The sequence below is a fragment of the Muntiacus reevesi genome, chromosome 5, assembly GCF_963930625.1.
Source record: "Muntiacus reevesi chromosome 5, mMunRee1.1, whole genome shotgun sequence".
NCBI classification, from domain to species: Eukaryota; Metazoa; Chordata; class Mammalia; order Artiodactyla; family Cervidae; genus Muntiacus; species Muntiacus reevesi.
In genome coordinates, this window is record NC_089253.1 from 73,316,098 (window position 1) to 73,336,159 (window position 20,062).

The following is a 20,062-nucleotide window of genomic DNA, read 5'->3' on the forward strand; positions in this document are numbered from 1 at the left end:
ACACTGCTTTCATTATGTCACCGCTCTGCTCAGAAATCTTCCATGGTTTCCCCAAACTCCTTGGCTTGACACTGCAAGTCCCTTTAAAGGGATGGAGTGTGTTTTGTGGGGGAAGGAAGGGTAACTCAGGGAGGAGGAATCTTCTAGCCCTGGTCAGGAAGGTGACAGATCTCAGTGAATGAGATTACTGTATCATATCTTCCCCCCTGCACTTTAGAAGCGTAAACAGAAATCTGATCTATGATTGTATCTCCATTTCCATTTATATTAATATGTAGTTGAGAACTAGACTCAGATAATTTTTTTGGTCCTGGTCAACACTAAATATTCTGGGTCTTTGTTTTTAGCTGTCTGTCATTGACTGCTCTTATTGGCTACCAGAAACTGAAACTACTTCATTGTAAAGCAGTCCCCAGGAGAGATTTATTTAAATGCATTATTTGATTGTTAAAAGGTCTCCCTCTAATGCAGAATTAAACCCTACCTTGAGCTCCAAATTGTATTAATTTTTTTTTTAACCTCCTTACCCGTGACCTCCATCTCCCAAAGCTCAGAATTCTGAGTGAGCAGCATTAGTATCTGGTATTTTGGCTTGAGGATTTTAAACTTCATTCCAGCATTCCAACCTCTTAAGTTAGTTAAATTTAATAAGATTTTTCTGGCTTTCTTATGAGCTTTTCTTGGATCTGCTATTAGCGATTATTATTCACATCTTATTAAGAAAAGTATATACTATACTCTCATTTAGCATGTTTTGTTTCAGGGCTTATAGCAAGTCTGGCATGGAAAGGCTTGAGTTTAAGGGCAAGTGCTTTATAATTTAGTATAACTTTAAAATGTAACACATGGGGCTGTTCAGTTTATAACTCTAGCTAAACTATGCAAATTTAACTTCATGGGCTGAGGAAGAATGTTTCTTTTAAGCAAAGATACTTTTCAACCATTAAAAAATATTTTTAATTAACCAGTTGTCTTTTTCAGAATGCTCATTGTTTTAAACTGTTTCTTTTAAAATCATTCTTAGATTTCTCTTTTGGGGTGTGCATTGCATAGGACCAGAACCATGTGAAATTCTGGCCTCCGGTACTACAGGGGCAAAATGTATTTGAAAATGGCAAGGGCAAAATGTGTCTGAAAATGAATTTCCCATGCTCTGTTTCCCTCTTCTTTCAGTGAATGGCAGAATAGCTGCCCTTTGACGACTGATCTGCCAGGCCTAGAACTCCACCTTTTTAAGAAGAAATAATTATTTAATTATATAAGAGGAAATTACCCCCCTCCCTGTTCTCACCCAGATCCGTATAACACAATTCTTTTCTTATTTATTGCAATAACTGGGGAAAAAATAACATAATTTCTTTCTTGTTTATTAGGGCTAGGCTCTACTAATAAGAGAAAAATTTCTTTTTAACTTAAATTGGAACTCAAGCTGTTACATGAAAGTCTGATTCATTCCAGCTTTATAGGGTTTTGAGTTTGAGTGGGGCAGACAGGGAATATTGTACATTATGTACAAAGCATATTTTTCTTATGGAACATCACACAGAAATGCCTGTGTGGGCTACCAGTCTCAATCACTAATTGAAGTGACGTCTAGTAGATCCAGTGAGTGGGCAGTTTCGCCTGTCAGTGATCCCATTGGACCAACTTCCTTAAATATCAGATAATTGTCTTTGCCAGCAAGTTTAGTAAAGTTGGCATGTGGATTTATAAGTATGTGGAAATGCACGTTTTTGTCATTGTTCACAGCAATCTTATCACATCTCTGAGGTATTCCTAATGTCTCTGGGGAGAAAATTAAAAATTATTTAACAGCTAAATTGGAGGTGAGTTTTTCTTAGCTAATCAGTAGCCGCCAATGACTTAAGCAATAGAAGGAGGTGAAAGATGACAAAGGAAATTCAGCTGTAGGATTGCCTATAATCCATGGACATTTCAGCAGTTTTTTGCCTTTGGCTGGCATTTTCCTGTCAGTTATCAAAAGGACATACATTTTTATATTCAAAGTGTAGACATTTATTATTGAAGGCAGGAATGGTCGTGGTCAGGGGTCTAGATATATCTTGAGAGAGAAATTCAACATGGATGTAAGTCTGATTTTAGTATCGCATAGTTTAGAAATTAATTTTTTTCCATTATTTAAAATAAACTAATCTCAGATGTTCTGTTTAAAAACCGTGATTTAAAAGAACAACAATTCATCACTGAATAAAGTCTGTAATTTAAATTATAGAGTACACCTAAACCGAACATTATATGTGTTTCATCACAGTTTCAAAATGGGAGAGACGAAGAACATTTTGAAGAGGTATATCTCCTTTTCTCACCTACAGATGTAGGTTTTGCATGGAAATATAATCACCTGTAAATTGTTTCTATATTACTGGAATACTTGACTATATCTGACTGGTCATGTAAGCAATTAATATTTAGTTCTCTATCAGTATTGCAATTTAGGTTACACTTAATTTCTTATTCTGCTATCATGTGAGTGTCTCTTTTGTGTAATTTTATAAAATAATCTTTCAAAGAATTTTTAATAGTAAGTTTTATTATTATTACAAATATTCTAAAATATTCCAAAATAATGAATAATAGTCTCTGAATGTAAATAATTTTTTTTTAATTGTGAATTGGAACTAACCTGGTCATGTGTCGTACCTGTATTTGGTGAAGAAAAATGGACATTAATAGCATAAAGTCTCAATTAAATTTACAGTAACAGTATTAATGATTTTACTGAACCCTTACTATACATCAGACATGGTGCTATATTTTACACATACTCTCTGATTTAATCCTGAAAACGACACAAGGAGTTCAGAGCTATTATTGTCATTTTCATTTTATAGATGAAGATATTATGGTTAGAAAAAATTAAATAGTGTTTAAAAGATCAGTTAAATAGTTAGTGATAAGCAGTAGAGCCTGGAATTGAGTCCTGGTCTGTCTGATTCTGAAGCCTGTCATTCTTAGTCACATCTGTGTGCTGCTCAAATAAATGTAAGAGAGAATTTTGTTTTTGTTTTTACTGATTTTTTTTTAGCAGTACTTCAAGAAAGAGTTACTGAGTGCTAGCTATACAGTTGGATGCCATCACTGACTCAATGGACATGAGTTTGAGCAAGCTTCGGGAGCTGGTGATGGACAGGGAAGCTTGGCGTGCTACAGTCCACGGGGTCACAAAGAGTCAGACATGACTGAGCGACTGAACTGAACTGAACTGAGCTATATAGTAAGCACTGTGCAGATTCATCCTTGAAACCACAGAGCTAAGATGGCACAGATCATAGATCCCAGTCATGAGAAGTACAGATGGCTTGCCCCGGGCTTTCCAAGTCCTTTTTAGATCACAGAAAGGACATATTCACAGCAGTACCTTATGCAGACCCCAAGGAAGAATCCTGCTTGATTTTTCCCATGTTTGTTACAGGTCCACTCATAGGGGGACACCCAGATGGCACAGTGGTAAAGGAATCTGCCTGCTGATGAGGGGGATACAGGAGATGTGTGTTTGATCCCTGGGTTAGGAATATTTCCTGGAGGAAGAAATGGCAACCCACTCCAGTATTCTTGCCTGGAAAATTCCGTGGACAGAGGAGCCTGGTGGGCTACAGTCCATGGGATCACAGAGTCAGACACGACTGAGCGATTGAGCGTACACTTAGGGGGGGACACACAGCAGGTACTTGGACAGCCTAGTAGTAAGAAATAGATTTTCCACATTTTAGGTATAACATTTTCTTTGTGCCTAAATCATATTTTCTAGTCTAAATGTCACACTCCATGCTATCATCTTCAAGATTTTGGATGCCTTTGCTCTGGCTCCCAGACTGCCAAACAATGCTTGCTAAAACAAGATGGAAACTATAGCCCTTCCTAATTATGACTCATGTAGTCTGGAATAACTCAGTCCTCACTGCTAACTCCTAAATATACTTTCTCCAGCAGCATTTTCCATATGCTCCTCTATCTGTCATTTACTTGAACCATAGTTGACTCTCTCCACCCCTGATCCATGGGCAGCATCACCGACCACTATATTATGAAAACAGTGGAAACTTCTGTGGAGTGCACCTTTGAGATTAAACGGGGGAGCCTTGAAGTCAGTTGCCTGGGTCTGAATCCTGCCTCTAACACTTACTGTGTGAGTTTGGGCAACTTATTTAACCTTTCTGTGCTCCACTTCCTCATCTCTAGAATCTACTGCCTAGGATTGTTTTTAGAATTAAAAAATGTTTCAATATATGTCAGGGCTTCCCTGGTGACTCAGACAGTAAAGAATCCGCATGCAATGCAGGAGACCTGGATTCAATCCCTGGGTTGGGAAGATCCTCTGGAAAAGGGAACAGCTACCCACTCCGGTATTCTGGCCTGGAGAATTCCATGGACAGAGGAGCCTGGCAGGCTACAGTCCATGGGGCCACAAAGGGTCGGACACAGCTGAGTCACTTTCACTTCAATATATGTCAAGTGTTTAGGACAGTGTTTGGCACATAGTGAAGTTCTATAAATGTTGACTATTAGTTTTTTTAAATATTAGTATATTTAATGCTTTTACTTTGTATTACCTCTTTCCTTTTTAATGCCTTGCAGTCTGATTTTTGCCATCACTCCTTTCCTGGCAGTCCTGGGGTCAGTGACCTCTTTTGACAAATTCATTTCTTATCCTCCTTCCTTCAATAGCATGTAATTCCCACTTACCATCCCTCCTTCAACTGTCCTCTTTTTTGCACTCTATCACTGTATGCTTTCCCTTCTTATCCAATATACTGTGACCATCCTGACCTCTCTCACTGTTGATGGAGACTCCTTTTCCACTCTTTCACATGACTGTCATTTCCATAATACCTTTCTCACTGTTTTTTCATCCACTCTCAACTGTTAAAAATTTCAGATCCCCATTTCCTGTTTGAGTTCTCACTGTAATGGATATTCCCATAATTCACAGTAGCGTGTAGGACATCTTTATTTAAATATCCTGCCAAAGTGTCAGAGGATGAGTACTTTATAATCCTTCAGTTGAAGCATTTGCACCCTAAGTAAGCATAGCCATTTACTGTAACTAGATATTGTTGACTCAGGAAAGATCTTGAACTTTGGAAGAAGCTAAAATGTAAGGAAGCAGAGCAATAGGGGTTTTGAAAAAATAATCTACTCGAAAGTAACATAACGTCAGATACTAGTATAGGACTAGTTTGCTGTAGATCAGTGAAGTTCTGTTGCTCATCAAAGGCCATTTATAGGTAATCTAAGGTCTGTACCTTATAAGTCATTGGGACAGATATTTCTAAAACTTCAAAAGAAATTGACTTATGATTCATCCAGGAGTTACCAATTTAAAATGTTATTGGAACTTCCTTTTTATATGTTTCCCCAAACTTGAGCCAAGCTGAATCTTAGCTATCTAAGGTTCTACTTAAACTTTTGTCTTTGGCTGTCTTGTAAAGGGTGATAACTTTAGGCAAACTTATCTGTGGTGATACAAACCTGCATGTTGGCTACTTCTGATTGCGATTATTGATTGGAAGGGGCACATGCGAGCCTTTTGGGTTTCTGGGAAATGTTCTATGTCTTGATCTGAGTGGTGGTTCCATGGATGTAAAATCCATCATACTGAACACTTAAACTTTGTGTCTCTTATTGAAAATAGAGTTGGTAAAATAGAAACGGTTTAAAAGAATGACATAAGGGATTTAAGAATCTCTCCCCTTTAATTCTAAAATATCCTTTCACATTCTTGGCCAGTCCATATATACACTTGGAAGCAGAGATAACATTCTCTTAAATTTTATATTCCTGATTATGCAGTGGGAGAGAGGTTGGAGGTTAGGAGGAAGGCTTAATAACAGCTACCATACTCACCTCCTCCCAGCAGTTTCTTAATAAACCAAGCTCCACTCTGAGCTGCCACCTTACTGTTTAAATATGTATGTTCTTTCCTCTTGATTTGAAGATAGTAAAATTAAGCTGCACTTTTGAACTTTTACATACTTATTTTATTTTAAAAATTTTATTTTATATTGGAGTATTAACCATGTTATGTTAGTTTCAGGTATACAGCAAAGTGATTCAATTATACTTATACATGTATCTATTCTTTCTAAAATTCTTTTCCTGTGTAGGTTATTACAGAGTATTGAGCAGTGTTCCCTGTGCTATACACTAGGTCCTTGTTGGTTATCTATTTTGAATCTATGAGCTGCGTTTTTATTTCAGAATCTGAAAAATGGAGTCTTTTTTGACATGATCACATTCTTGCACACACCTTGCCTTATTTGCTTCCCCATTTGTATCTTCTGTCAGCCTTCCATCTTCCTATTTTGGTATTTGAAAGTAGAAATTGCATTTTTACTTTTTACTGCTCAAAAGTGCTTAGCGGACTGGAATTTCTAGGGTGGAGAAAAGATAACAAAATGAATGATTTAATAATGCTGAGAAAATCAAGGGCTGTCCTTGGACAGTCTTCCTTAGGGAAGGTAATAAAGCATCTTTCCCAACCTTCTGCCAAACATTTCATGATAGAGGTAAGCCAAGATTATAAAAAGATTTGTTTTCCATGTGGAAGAGACAGATTTGGGGCCAGGAAGAAGGAAAAGAAAGGGTGTTTTTAACATTTATGACAAGAGAGAGCCCTTGGATTCTACATACGTAAGTCTTTTCCTCCAAAATACTTCAACCTATGACATAAGTCAGGTTCTGGGAAAACTTACTGTGCTCAGTTGACTTAAAATTGAATGTGAGTTTGCTTTGTAAGAAATACCTGTGCACAAGGAAAGCATAGGGGAAACTTGCTGTAATACTGCCATTGAGGTTCATGCAATTGTCTTGTTATGAAGTTGTTCCAAATGAGCTGAAATTTCCTTTAGAATCTTTGTTCTAGACTGTCATTTAGCATGTGTATGTCATCGTAGGGTTAAGTTTTCCTGTGTTTGGTTGGGGACCCATTTAAAAATCTTTTTTGATCTTTCACTAACTGAAATTGTTTTCAAATTACCAATGCAAGAATAATACTATGAATCTATTAGCTCTTCAAAGGAAACTAGGATTTCCTAAATATATTCCATCCTGGGACTTGGGTATCTTGAAACCAGGGTAACTAAAACATTGTGATTCTATGGAAATAATTGGACCAAATGGACCCTAGTATGTGTAAAACTTTAATAAAGTAAAACTCCTTAGAAACTCAGTGAGCTCCTGACTTCCACCTAACCCCTTTTCTCAAACAGGGCCAGACTCAAATTCTTATCATCTGATTATAGGCAACCCTCTTTCAGGAAGTGAAAGATCTCTATATTTGTGTTTCTCTCTCAGCCCAGTTTCCCCACATCTAGCTAACAAAATGAGCACCAACTAACTGGGAGATTTCTATTACCACTATGATAGTCCTGGAAGGACCAGTCAAGCTCCAAATCCACATTTGTCCCCACTGATAATTAAACCCAAGAGAACAACTGTTACTAGATGGCACCAAACCATGTACTAGGATGGATTTGGATGGTTTAGCCAGACCATGGAAATTTCAGTCTCCTCGCTGAACAGATGTACCATGATCAGCTTATTATTCTCACAATATCAAATGCCATATATTTTATAAAAATGAATTTTTGGACTCTACTTTTCCCCTTGAAGTGAGACCATGTAGAAAATGAAAATTGAAGCATCACAAAATAATAGGCCTGGCCTAGATTATCAGTAAGTGGAATTGGAAAAAACTGACATCTGAATTAAGAATAATTCTATAATTGTAAAAGTAGTCACCCAAATTACAAAGGAAAATACAGCCATTGAAATTTTTAGAACAAACGTCAAAAATCTTGTTAAAAAACATATCACAAACTAGGAAAATTTTGATGTTTTGGAGCTTTTATACTCTTTTATAAATAAGTAGGAAAGGTACATATTAATATAAGCAAAAGAGACATAAAATAATATGTTAATGTGATTACAGCTATATGCATATGTTATATGAATTTGGGGAATGAAACATTATACATCTACTAAAATCATGTTTTTCCTGTTTTTAGAAGGTTTTAATTATTGATACATGGGAAAGACTCATAATCAAAAGTGGTAACACTTCATGCATCTAGTATGATCCTAACTGCGTGCATAGTTAAGGTGTATATATAGGCACAAAGGAAAAAAATACTGGAAGGAAATAGATAAAAAAGAATTACAGAGGTTAGATTGGTGTAGTAAGAATATGGCTGATTTTTGTCCCTTCATAATTTTCTGCATTTTTCAGAATTTTTTGAAAAAGTGTGTGTTTGTTTTATAATCAGAAAACAAAACTAACATTAAAGCAGAAGATATGTCTCCTCAGAATAGTCCTTTTAACTTGAGCACATTGTCATGTTTGTTCTTCTGGTAAAATGTATTAGGCTGGTAAACTAGGTGATTCCTCACCACTTCTTAACCACCAGCATCTTTGATAACCTGACATGATTCCCTACAGTGTTTTCTTCTTCCTTTGACACATACTAGCAAAAATGTGTTACTGGCATCACAGCTCATCAGTCTTCATGTTCATTAACCCAGAGCACCCTGCCCCATCCTCCTACCTACTCCCTTTTTTCTTAAACCATTTATCTAGTTATTTAGAAGGCCAGTCTCTCCAGCTGCTCACATAAGGAGCCAGCATTCATTTTAAAACCTAAATTCATTCTTACCTACCTTATGGGGAGGGGTGTTGTTTTTTAAATTGATTATTCACATGAAGTATTTCAACATGGGAATTTTCATGAGGGTAACCTGGCTTCCCAACTTTTGGCATGTTAGTGTATTGAAATACTTAGGTGATAACTTGGATTCTCTGAAATTCCACATGAGAGTACAATAGAATTTCACAGCAGGAAAGGACCTTAGAAGTAACTTAAATCCAACTCTCTTTCAAAGATGAGGAAATTGAAGCCAGAGAAGTTAAAGCTCAAGATTAATCCCCCAAGTTAGTAACAGGTCTTCTTACTTCTCGCTGTGGTCTTCTTAATACATTATTCTTAGAATAAGTTCCTCAACTTGTTTTCATGGTCTTTGGTATGATAGGTTTTGGGGTTGCAGACAGAATCTGCACCATTATGAACTGAATACAGCGCCTGATCACCCTAACACCAGAGTGGAAAGAGGCCCTCAGCACAGTCTGAGGGCACAAGGTCCCGTCATCCTGGGGTTTTCCTCATTTCTTCAAAAATTCTCATTTTTTCTCAGTCTAATTCTTTTAAGCAGAGTTGTGTGTGTGTTTTTTTTTTTTTACCTCGACTTTGGCTAACAAGACTCTTTTCCTGTCAGTATTATTTTTATAAAAACTGTGTTAGAGTTTTGCTTTGATCTCTTTTAGTAAAGCTTCTAGACTGTTGAGTTATATAAATGTAACTTTTTAAGTTAAAGGATAAATATGAGAGAATTTAGTTCAGGAAGAAAAATCAATTTCACTATATGTTGTTCTGAAAAGCATAACTAAAGAATTTCTATAGTAGTTGAGGGAATAGTCTATTCTCCTGGCCAGTAAAATGAAGATATCACAACAGCTGCAAGGTATTGGTTACACCGTTGGAATTTATTTTGATACAGTGGATTTTTATTATTTTTTTTAAACTTCCCTACCCTCCCCCAAAGTTTTTGATAGCAGGTGTGACTTTTAACCTTCCAAACTCAAACTTGTTTGATTAATTTTGTGGGGGCCAAAATAATACAGAATATGTGGGAAATGAATTTAAGAAAGATTAATAATCTTCTAACGTGGAGTTTGAATACATTTTGCTCATTGTAAGATATTTAGTTCTTACATTGAACAAAATGCAGATGTGTTATACTAAAAATTGAAAACCAGCAGTATTGGAGAAAATAATTGGCAAATTTGTGGATTATGATTATGTTTATACTTTTGATCTCCAGTCTAATTGATGAAGATCTTGTCCTATTAATAAAATATTAATAGATAACTTATTTTCAGGAATGCAAATAGACCTCACTGACGTTTTAATTAACATACAAACTCTTATTTGTATACTTTGTAATTAAAATGCCAAACATTTTTACTTTTTTACAGATAGTGAATGTGAAAGTCACTCAGTTGTGTTTGACTCTTTGCAACCCCATGGACTGTAGCATGCCAGGCTCCTCTGTCCATGGAATTCTCCATGCCAGAATACTGGAGTGGGTAGCCATTCCCTTCTCCAGGGGATCTTCCCACTCAGGGATCAAACAAAGGTCTCCTGCATTGCAGGTAAATTCTTTACCATCTGAGCTACTAGGGAAGCCAAGATCCATAAAATTTTGAAAGTGGTGAAATGTTTGTGTATCTTACCTTAATGAAAGCAATGAAGTGTATTTGTTGAATCAGGTTTAATGTAAACTTCTCAAATATACTTAAAGAACTATGCCCTCAACTTCTAGACTAACCTTTTGGACAACCCCTTTGTGCTGTAATTCAAATTATCTCTAGCTTCATTTCAGTAGGTACTGTAGCAATTTTTAATTCCTTTTGTAGAGATAAGTGAAGTTTTAGGCATTTCTAATTGTACTTAAAGTTCATCATTATGTATATTGAATAAATATTAATGGGCTTCCCTGGTGGCTCAGATGGGAAAGAAACCACCTGCAGTGCAGGAGAACTGGGTTCTAAATAACTGAGAGTATGAAAGTGTATTATACATATAATATATAAATGTATCCAAAAGCTCACCAGAGTTTTTTTCATGTAATATATATACATTTTAATATTATTGATTATATAGTTACATATTAACCATATCTATATATTTTATATTAATAACATGATAGATAATAAATATGTAATTAATAACAATTATATAATCATTTATTTTATTTTTTCAATTTTTATTTATTTTTAATTAATTTTATCGAAGTATAGTTGATTTACAATGTTGTAAATCTGCTGTACAGAAAAGTGAATCAGTTATACATATATGTGTGTGTGCGTGCGTGCTTGCGTGCTTAGTCACTCAGTTGTGTCCGACTCTTTGCAACCCCATGGCCTGTAGCCCACCAGGCTCCCCTGTCTGTGGGGATTCTCCAGGCAAGAATTCTGGAGTGGGTTGCCATGCCCTTCTCCAGGGCATCTTCCCAGCCGAGATTGAACACAGGTCTCCCACATTGCAGGCGGATTCTTTACTGTCTGAGCCACAGGGCAGCCCATAATATCCACTCTTTTTTAGATTCTGTTCCCATTTAGGTCATTAGAGCATTAAGTAGAATTCCCTGTGCTATATAGTAGATTCTCATTAGCTATCCATTTTCTATATAGTAGTGTGTATATGTCAATCCCAATCTTATTATATATTATATAATAATATATTTATGACAACAGATACTCACATTTTGATTCACATATGTATGTGTAAGATTCTTAGAGGCTTTCTGAACCATTAAAGGAAGATTAAACTCTTCGTCATTTCTTTTTCGCTCCACACTGTACACCTAGAACACTACACTAGCTCTGTACTATTCCCTCATTAAGTCCAATTGCCATTGCTCACGCTGCTATGGGAAGGTGTCTGGCACAGGACTTAGTACTGTTTGTTTCCAAGGAAACTGTGCCTCCTATTTATCTGTCTGAAATCTTAACTATCCTTGAAGACCTAGTTCAAATTCTACTTATGTCGAGTTCAGTTGCTATTCTTTGTGGAGTACTCTGTTCCAATATTATCTCCCCTACTCAATATTTTGTACTATACCTTTAAGTTTTTATTATTTTCTTGTACTATTCTCTAATTGCTTCTTGTCTTGAAGTCACATTTTCCTGGCAGATTGTCCTAAACAGTGGTTCAAACTCTGTGTAGGCTCTGTTCCAAGACCTACTGAACCAGATCCCTGAGGACACTGGAAATCTCTTTCTTAAATAAGCTACCCAGGTGATTCCAGTGAAGATCAGATTACATGGTGTCATTTAAACTGTGCAGTTAATACTTGAATTGAACAAAATTAACTGTAGATTTTGTATTAAATGTATTTTGTTTTAAGTTCTTTGATAATTTGTGATCTGTGTGTACTGTTAGCTATTTTCATCTAGTATATAGTTAGCTGGGATGTTTTCATTCTTCCTAAAGTCTATGTCAATGAGAGAAATTTTCAAATAAAATACTTCAGTCACGTGTACCTAAATGAATAAGTATGCAATTTCTCTCTGTACAGTTCTTTTCCACTTCTTTGTAACTGTACAACAAATATATGAATACATTCTCATGAAGGATTCAAAAATATAAAGTAAAACTCACTCTGGATTCCTTCTCTCATGGTAAACAAGGCTATTGATTTGCCATGTTCCCTTCTGAATTTTTAATGTACATTTACATATTTTATATAGTTTTTCTCAAAAATGTCACATGAAATTATATTGAACTTTCTCACTTTGTCTTGGCGCCCTTTCTGTATCAGTATACATCTGTGTAAGTGTACCTCTGAGAATTTGTTCTGTGCAGTGTTCCACAGTATAGATGTACTACCATTAATAAGCATCCTTCTATTAATAAATGGGCCTTTACATTGCTGTCACTTTTTTCCTTACTGTAAACCACACCTCAGTGAGATGCACACTTATGATCATATACCATTTGCTCTTAAATAAGATCTTGTTCTGCCCTCCTTTCCATTTCTGGTTCACAAGTAGTATCTCATAACCTCCATCAGTGTACTCTTTTCCAGGTTGTGGCCAAAAGTATAGGATCAAGGCAGAAAATTCACATTCTAGACCTGGCTCTTCATTGACTTTCTCTGTAACCTTGTACCTTTTTCTTCTTTGTTATATGAAAACAAAGATTAGAAGGAAGAGTTTCCTACAGTTCCAGCAGTTTTCTTGTTTTAATTAGACTTGTGGGTATGATACCATTTATTTTTATTATATTCAGCTAGTAGCAAGTGCCATTTGAATCTTGTAAAGTAAATCATAAAGGTTCACTATGCTTATGAACAAAAGGGCATTACACTTTAGTCCTCATTAGTCTTCTGCATTACTTCCTTCAGTTTAGTTCAGTTCACTTCAGTCACTCAGTTGTGTCTGACTCTTTGTGACCCCATGGACTGTAGCACATCAGGCCTCCTTGTCCATCACTACCTCCAAGAGTTTACTCAAACTCATGTCCATAGAGTTGGTGATGCCATCTAGCCATCTCATCCTCTGTCGTCCCCTTCTCCTCCTGCCCCCAATCCCTCCCAGCATCAGGGTCTTTTCCAATGACTCAACTCTTCGCATGAGGTGACCAAAGTACTGGAGTTTCAGCTTCAGCATCAGTCCTTCCAATGAACACCCAGGACTGATCTCCTTTAGGATGGACTGGTTGGATCTCCTTGCAGTCCAAGGGACTCTCAAGAGTCTTCTCCAACACCACAGTTCAAAAGCATAAATTCTTTGGCTCTCAACTTTCTTCACAGTCCAACTCTTACATCCATACATGACTACCGGAAAAACCACAGCCTTGACTAGACGGACCTTTGTTGGCAAAGTAATGTCTCTGCTTTTTAATGTGTTCTCTAGGGTCATAACTTTCCTTCCAAGGAGTAAGTGTCTTTTAATTTCATGGCTGCAATTACCATCTGCAGTGATTTTGGAGCCCCCCAAAATAAAGTCTGACACTGTTTCCACTGTTTCCCATCTATTTGGCATGAAGTGATGGGACCAGATACCATGATCTTAGTTTTCTGAATGTTGAGCTTTAAGCCAACTTTTTCACTCTTCTTTTTCACTTTCATCAAGAGGCTTTTTAGTTCCTCTTCACTGTCTGCCATAAGGGTGGTGTCGTCTGCATATCTGAGGTTATTGATATTTCTCCCAGCAATCTTGATTCCAGCTTGTGCTTCCTCCAGCCCAGCGTTTCCCATGATGTACTCTGCATATAAGTTAAATAAGCAGGATGACAATATACAGCCTTGACGTACTCTTTTTCCTATTTGGAACCAGTCTGTTGTTCCATGTCCAGTTCTAACTGTTGCTTCCTGACCTGCATATAGGTTTCTCAAGAGACAGGTCAGATGGTCTAGTATTTCCATCTCTTTAAGAATTTTCCACAGTTTATTGTGATAAGACATTGAATATAGTCAGTCCCCTGTGCTATCCAGTAGGACCTACTTATTTATCAGTTTTAACTCACATTTTTTGATTACTAAGTTCACCTGTTTTCTTAAAGACAGTTGCCTCATACTCAAATATTTAATTTCTGCTCAATTTCTTTTTTAAAGTTTATAAAGATATGTGTATTTGTTACATGCTCTCTAAATATTAGTCCACATCCAACCTTTTCCTTGCTCTCCTAGTTTATTTTCTAAAGATATTTTTGATGTAGACCATTTTTAAGGTTTTTATTGAATTGGTTACAATATTGCTTTTATATTTTGGTTTTTTGGGCCCCAGGCATGTGGGACTTTAGCTCCCTGAGGAGGGATCAAACTCGAACTCCCTGCTTAGGGAGCAGAGTCTTAACCACTGGACTGCCAGGGAAGTCCCTCTCCTAGTTTATATTTTTGATGGTAGTGGGACTCTGGTCAGTTACAGTAGTTTGAGATGTCAAAGTGACCAGTACTTTTGAGTCAACATCTCTTGAGCAGTCAGGACATGCATTACACAAGTAGTTGTGGTTATTGTTATCTTTCAAATCACTTGACACAGACCATAAACATTTAGCTCTGGTGCATGAAGATGAATTAGAGGCCAAGCTTAGCTTGTCTACAGGGTATCTGTTTCATCTTCACGTTAGACCCCAAGCATGCCACTGATGATTCATGGAAATACTTAGTGATAAAGATTGGTTTTGTTTTTGTTGGAAATCTTTTAAAGAATGCTTATGAAAGTGTGAATTCTTTATTTTCAGATACTTTCTTTGTAACATGCCAGCATTGAACTGAAGTTATTAATTGCAGAATACCCCTTTTACAAAAAGGCAATGTGGCACAATCCTGTGGGACTAAAATATGGGACTACTGAGACTAAAATATGCTACTTTAAGCATTTTCTTGTTTAAATTTGGTTACTACCATGAAGTGGAAAATGTATTTCCTTCACAGCATTTTAGTTGTTCAGAAATATACAGAACTCTTTTTTTTCCATAGCTTTGGTTTTCCTGAATGCCAGGAAGAGCTATTTGGAATTTATGAAACTTCATACTGTCCCTTTCCAACTTGTTACATTAATTTTGCAGTTACCTCAACAATTGAGCTCTCTAGATGGGTGGAATGTTTTCATGTTTTAGCAGCCTCACCATTACCCTCACCTTACAATCTGCCATTCTTTTCCCAAAAATTACCAAAAGAAAGAGGAAAGGTGAGAGAAACCAAGAAGTAGACCATTTGTAGCTTTTCTACATTCCTTCCTGTTTCCTGTTAGCTTTTTCCCTCCCATACTTTTTTATGACCTTTTTAAAAGATCTTCCTTTTTTCTGTATTTCTCCCAACCCCCACTGTCCTTATTACCCTTCTTTGTACCCCCCACCCTCCCTTCTTCTGAGAACTTTACACTCTCGTTAGTTGGTCCCTTGACCAATATATGTGCACATACCACAGTTCACTGGTCATCTGAGCTGGAGCCAAGGTTCTCAACTGCTATTATACAGTTCTCAAATGTGAAGTGCCAGAGGCAATTAATTACTTAGTATGAGTACTGAGTTTGCAAGTGCTTTCTTTCTTTTTTTTTTTTTGAAAGAAGAGTTGAATTTAGCTCTACAATCATGTCACTGTTACCCAGTGACATACAGAAATGTTTTCTTGAGTGGGAGAGAGAATGACACTCCAGCTAGTCATTTGGGGATTGTGCACAACCCAAGCTTATTTACACTACAGCCTGTAGGAGTTGTGTTGTGGAGCCTGCAAATGTCATCCACCTTGGGGCTTTTTCTCAGCAGAAAAGAAAATGTCTACAACCCTAACCAAAGAACAAGCAGATGTTTCCACCTAAGATTATTATTATTATTATTATTATTATTTTAGATTATTATTTTTTATTTGTTTTTTTTGGCATGTGTTTTGACCAGATGCTATTAAAAGGTGAGTGAACCTTGGAAAAACATTGTTTCTGTCTTTTTGTTTTTACCAGTTGTTATTTAGCAACACAAGACTGAGGTTAGGAGGAAAAAATTTATTCTGCAGATTTTATTAGATAGCTATTAAAAGTAGCAAATCAGAAAGATGGTACAAATGAAGAAAGTCTATTTTTGACCATGAAAGTATGTGGTGGATTCCCTCCCTGCCTCCTTAAACAGCTATGTTCTGATAAGAGATTGTAGGGCAGAATTCAAGATGGCAACACCTTAAACCATAAATCAAACAAGTTTCATGTTTTACCTGCAGTTGTGGTTTTGGTGTTTCAAACATCTGTTTGTCATGTCCATTAGTATAAAAACTTCAAAGGGATCTAATGTTTTCCCGGGAGGTATCTTTGCAGTAACAATTTTTCTTTCTCAACTGATGTCAACAATCTCTACTTATTGTTTCAACTTTAACATAAAATGAAGTTTTTACTCAAGCAGAAAGAATGTGATGAATATATAGTTGTTTCTGTCCCTTGGGAATAAATTAGTTGTAGATCCATGAATTTCTCAGTTTAGAAAAAAAGTTAATGGGGGTGAATAGGAGGGAAAAAAATATTTATATTTGTAACAACCCAAAATGTATATAATAAAATATCTTTTCTTTTTGCAACTGCTGGGTATAATCCAGTAAGACAGCAAAATCTGTTAATTTCTTGTGGAAATTCAAGGGGTAGTTTTGAGAATGTATAACTTGAAAAATGAGAGTGACAAATTAAGATTTTGTGTACAGGTTAAGTGACTGGCTTCTTTGGTCATTGTCTTAGTCTCCGTCTCTGTAAAAATAAATTTTCTTGCAAAGCTCATTGATAGCTTCATCACTGGTGTTCAGGTAGCATGTTCTTTAAAAAGCAGTGTGTGGCTGTGGTGATGGTCACACAATTCTGTGGAAGGACTAAGACCCATTAACTTGTACACTTTAAATGGAATAATTATCCTTGGAAGGAAAACTGTAACAGACCTAGAGAGTGTATTAAAAAGCAGAGACATCACTTTGCCTACAAAGGTCTGTATAGTCATAGCTATGGTTTTTTCAGTAGTCATGTATGTGAGAGTTGGACCATAAAGAAGGCTGAGCACCAGAAAATTGATGCTTTCGAATTGTGGTGCTAGAGAAGACTCTTGAGAATCCCTTGGACACCTAGGAGATCAAATCAGTCAATCCTACAGGAAATCAACCCTGAATATTCATTGGAAAACCTGATGCTGAACATGAAGCTCCAATAATTTGGCCACTTGATGGGAAGAGCCAATTCTTTGGAAAAGACTTTGATGCTGGGAAAGATTGAAGGCAAAAGGAGAAGAGGACAGCAGAGGATGAGACGGTTAGATAGCATCACTGACCCAACAGACATGAGTTGAGCAAACTCCAGGAGATAGTAGAGGTCAGAGGAGCCTGATGTGCTCCTGTCCATGGGGTTGCAAGGCATCAGCATGACTTAGCAACTGAACAGCAACAAATGTGAACTGTATCTCAGTAAAACATATTTTTTAAAATGTCAATATATAATTATATTTGAGAAGATTGAGGGATTTTTCCCTTGGTAGATTTCCCTTGGCACCTGTGTATGCATTTGGGTTTCCCTGGTGGCTCAGACAGTAAAGAATCTGGCTGCAGTGCAGGAGACCTGGGTTCGATCCCTGGGTTGGGAAGATCCCCTGGAGAAGGAAATGGCTACCCACTCCAGTGTTCTTACCTGGGGAATTCCATGGTCAGAGAAGCCTGAGGGGCTACAGTTCATGGGGTCACAAAGAGTCAGAGATGACTGAGCATAAGTTATAATTAGATATGTAAGGAATGTCTATGGCACCATTAAGGAAGTTTTTACTTTAACCTTTCTGATTAGCCACCAAATTAATGATTCTTGCAGCATCAAATAAAAGGGCCTCTATTTAGGATTCAGAGACACAAGTGAAAACCTGCAAAATGTAATAAAGTGGTGAAGGAGCTTAGGATTTGCAGATATGAATGTGTTGAAGTTACAGAAGGTGTGTTTGTGTCTATGTGTATGTTTAACAGGTAGATAAACAAATGGAAAATAGAGCTAAATTTACTTGTGTTGATATTTATGTCTTCATTTTTTTTGCTGTCCATTAACTACTGATTTCACATCTGTTGAACCTGAGAAAAGTAATGAAAGATTCATCAATTTTCATTAATAAAAGATTCATTAATTAACTAATTCATTAATCCAGAAAACTGATCTGACATCTACAAGGGACCCTGCATTATACTAGATTATGAAGATGTGAGCACAAATAAGATAGGTCCCTGTGTATGCTTTTAATGTCAGTTTTTAGCTTTTAAAGGGAATTCTCTTTATTGTATATATATTAAAAAAATATATTTTAGGGTTGATTTCTTTAGTAATGCTAAAGAATATTCACAAATGCTTGGTCTCATATTTATTTGTGAAGCAACAAGGTCTCTTATGCTCTTCTTACTGGAAACTCTAAATTCCATATCTCCCCAAAGAAATACTACTTATTTTCATATATGACAGATGAATATTTTATGATTATCCCTATGTCATTTTTCCCCCTTGGTATTACAGATTGACACACACAAGGCTAAGAACAGCAAATTGGGGATCAGGAAACATGAATTCTCTCTGCAGCTCTGTTCCTAAGACCCTGAATGACCAAAGGCAAACAGAGGCTCATCTCTAAAAATAGGACTGGGATGGAAATTGGGATATGTCTTCTCGAAGACTGTTTCCAGTGCTTGCAATCTCTGGGGTTCTTTCATCTCCTTGAGTATAATATTTTTAAGGGGCTTAGAGTCATCAATGAGGACATGTACAAAAAACATGAAATTTAGAACATATGCATCTTTTCTGTAAGCAGATTGATACAAAGTACATTCTGGAATGTGAGTTCCGTGAAGTTTGAGACCCTGTTGGTCTCATTCATGGCAATACCAGGAGTTAAATAAATATTTTTTTCAGAATGAACACATATATATTAGTGAGACATGTAAATAGAGAGGGAAAAATAAGAAAGGAAACTTTAGATTTCAGTTCAGTCGCTCAGTCGTGTCCGACTCTTTGCGACCCCGTGAATTGCAGCATGCCAGGCCTCCCTGTCCATCACCAACTCCCGGAGTTTACTCAAACTCATGTCCATCGAGTCGGTGATGCCATCCAGCCATCTCATCCTCTGTCATCCCCTTCTCCTCCTGCCCCCAATCCCTCCAAGCATCAGGGTCTTTTCCTAACAGAGGTCTAACTACTGGAAGAGTAATAGACTGAAGTAGAAAAACCAAAAATAGATGTTTCATTTTGCTTTGTTTCCTCAAAGTATGGGACAGCCTGTTGGCAGATTTCAGATTAGGAGAGAGTACACCATGGTAGGAAATTACTCATTTACTAAGCAAATATTTAAGTATCCTCTCAGTATTATTGTAATGATTATCAAACCTTTTGATCTCACAACCTTTTTACACGTATTTCAAAATTATTAAGGATCTAGAGGTATTAATATTTTATGTGTCATATCTGATATGTACCACATTGGAATTGAAACTGAGAAATTTAAATTTTTTAATTTAATTCTTTTAAAATAATGACTGTAAACCCTTTACATGTTAACATAAGTTATGAAAAATAATTTCCAAAATGAAAAAAAATTTAGTGAGGTGATTAGCACTGTTTCACATTTTTGTAAGTCTCTTTGATGTGTGGTTTAATAGGAGACAGCAGGCTTCTCATACTTGCTTCTGCAGTCAGTCTATTGCAGTCTGCTGTTTGGTTGAAACATATATTATGGAGGAAACCCAGCCTTAAAGAGATATGGGGTTGGAAAAGTGAGGCCCTCAAAAACCCTGTGAAGGATATGAGGAACTCCTAGGGGTCTTCATCCCACACAGGGAGAACCATTGTCTTCCAGAATGGTGAAACATGAGCAGTGAATTTTGTAACTGCAGAGGCGATATGATATTTCTAGCTGAAGAAGGTATTGATGTCCAAATTAAAAGAAAAAGATGTTGGTGGATCCTTGATAAGTAAGAAGCAGCTCGGATTGGAGACAGG

General features: G+C 36.6%; 1 protein-coding gene across 4 annotated transcripts in view; it reads left to right on the forward strand.

The window, feature by feature from the left end:
* Positions 1-20,062, forward strand: part of DISP1 (dispatched RND transporter family member 1) — a 219,877-nt gene that overhangs the window by 176,723 nt on the left and 23,092 nt on the right. The window lies entirely within an intron of this gene.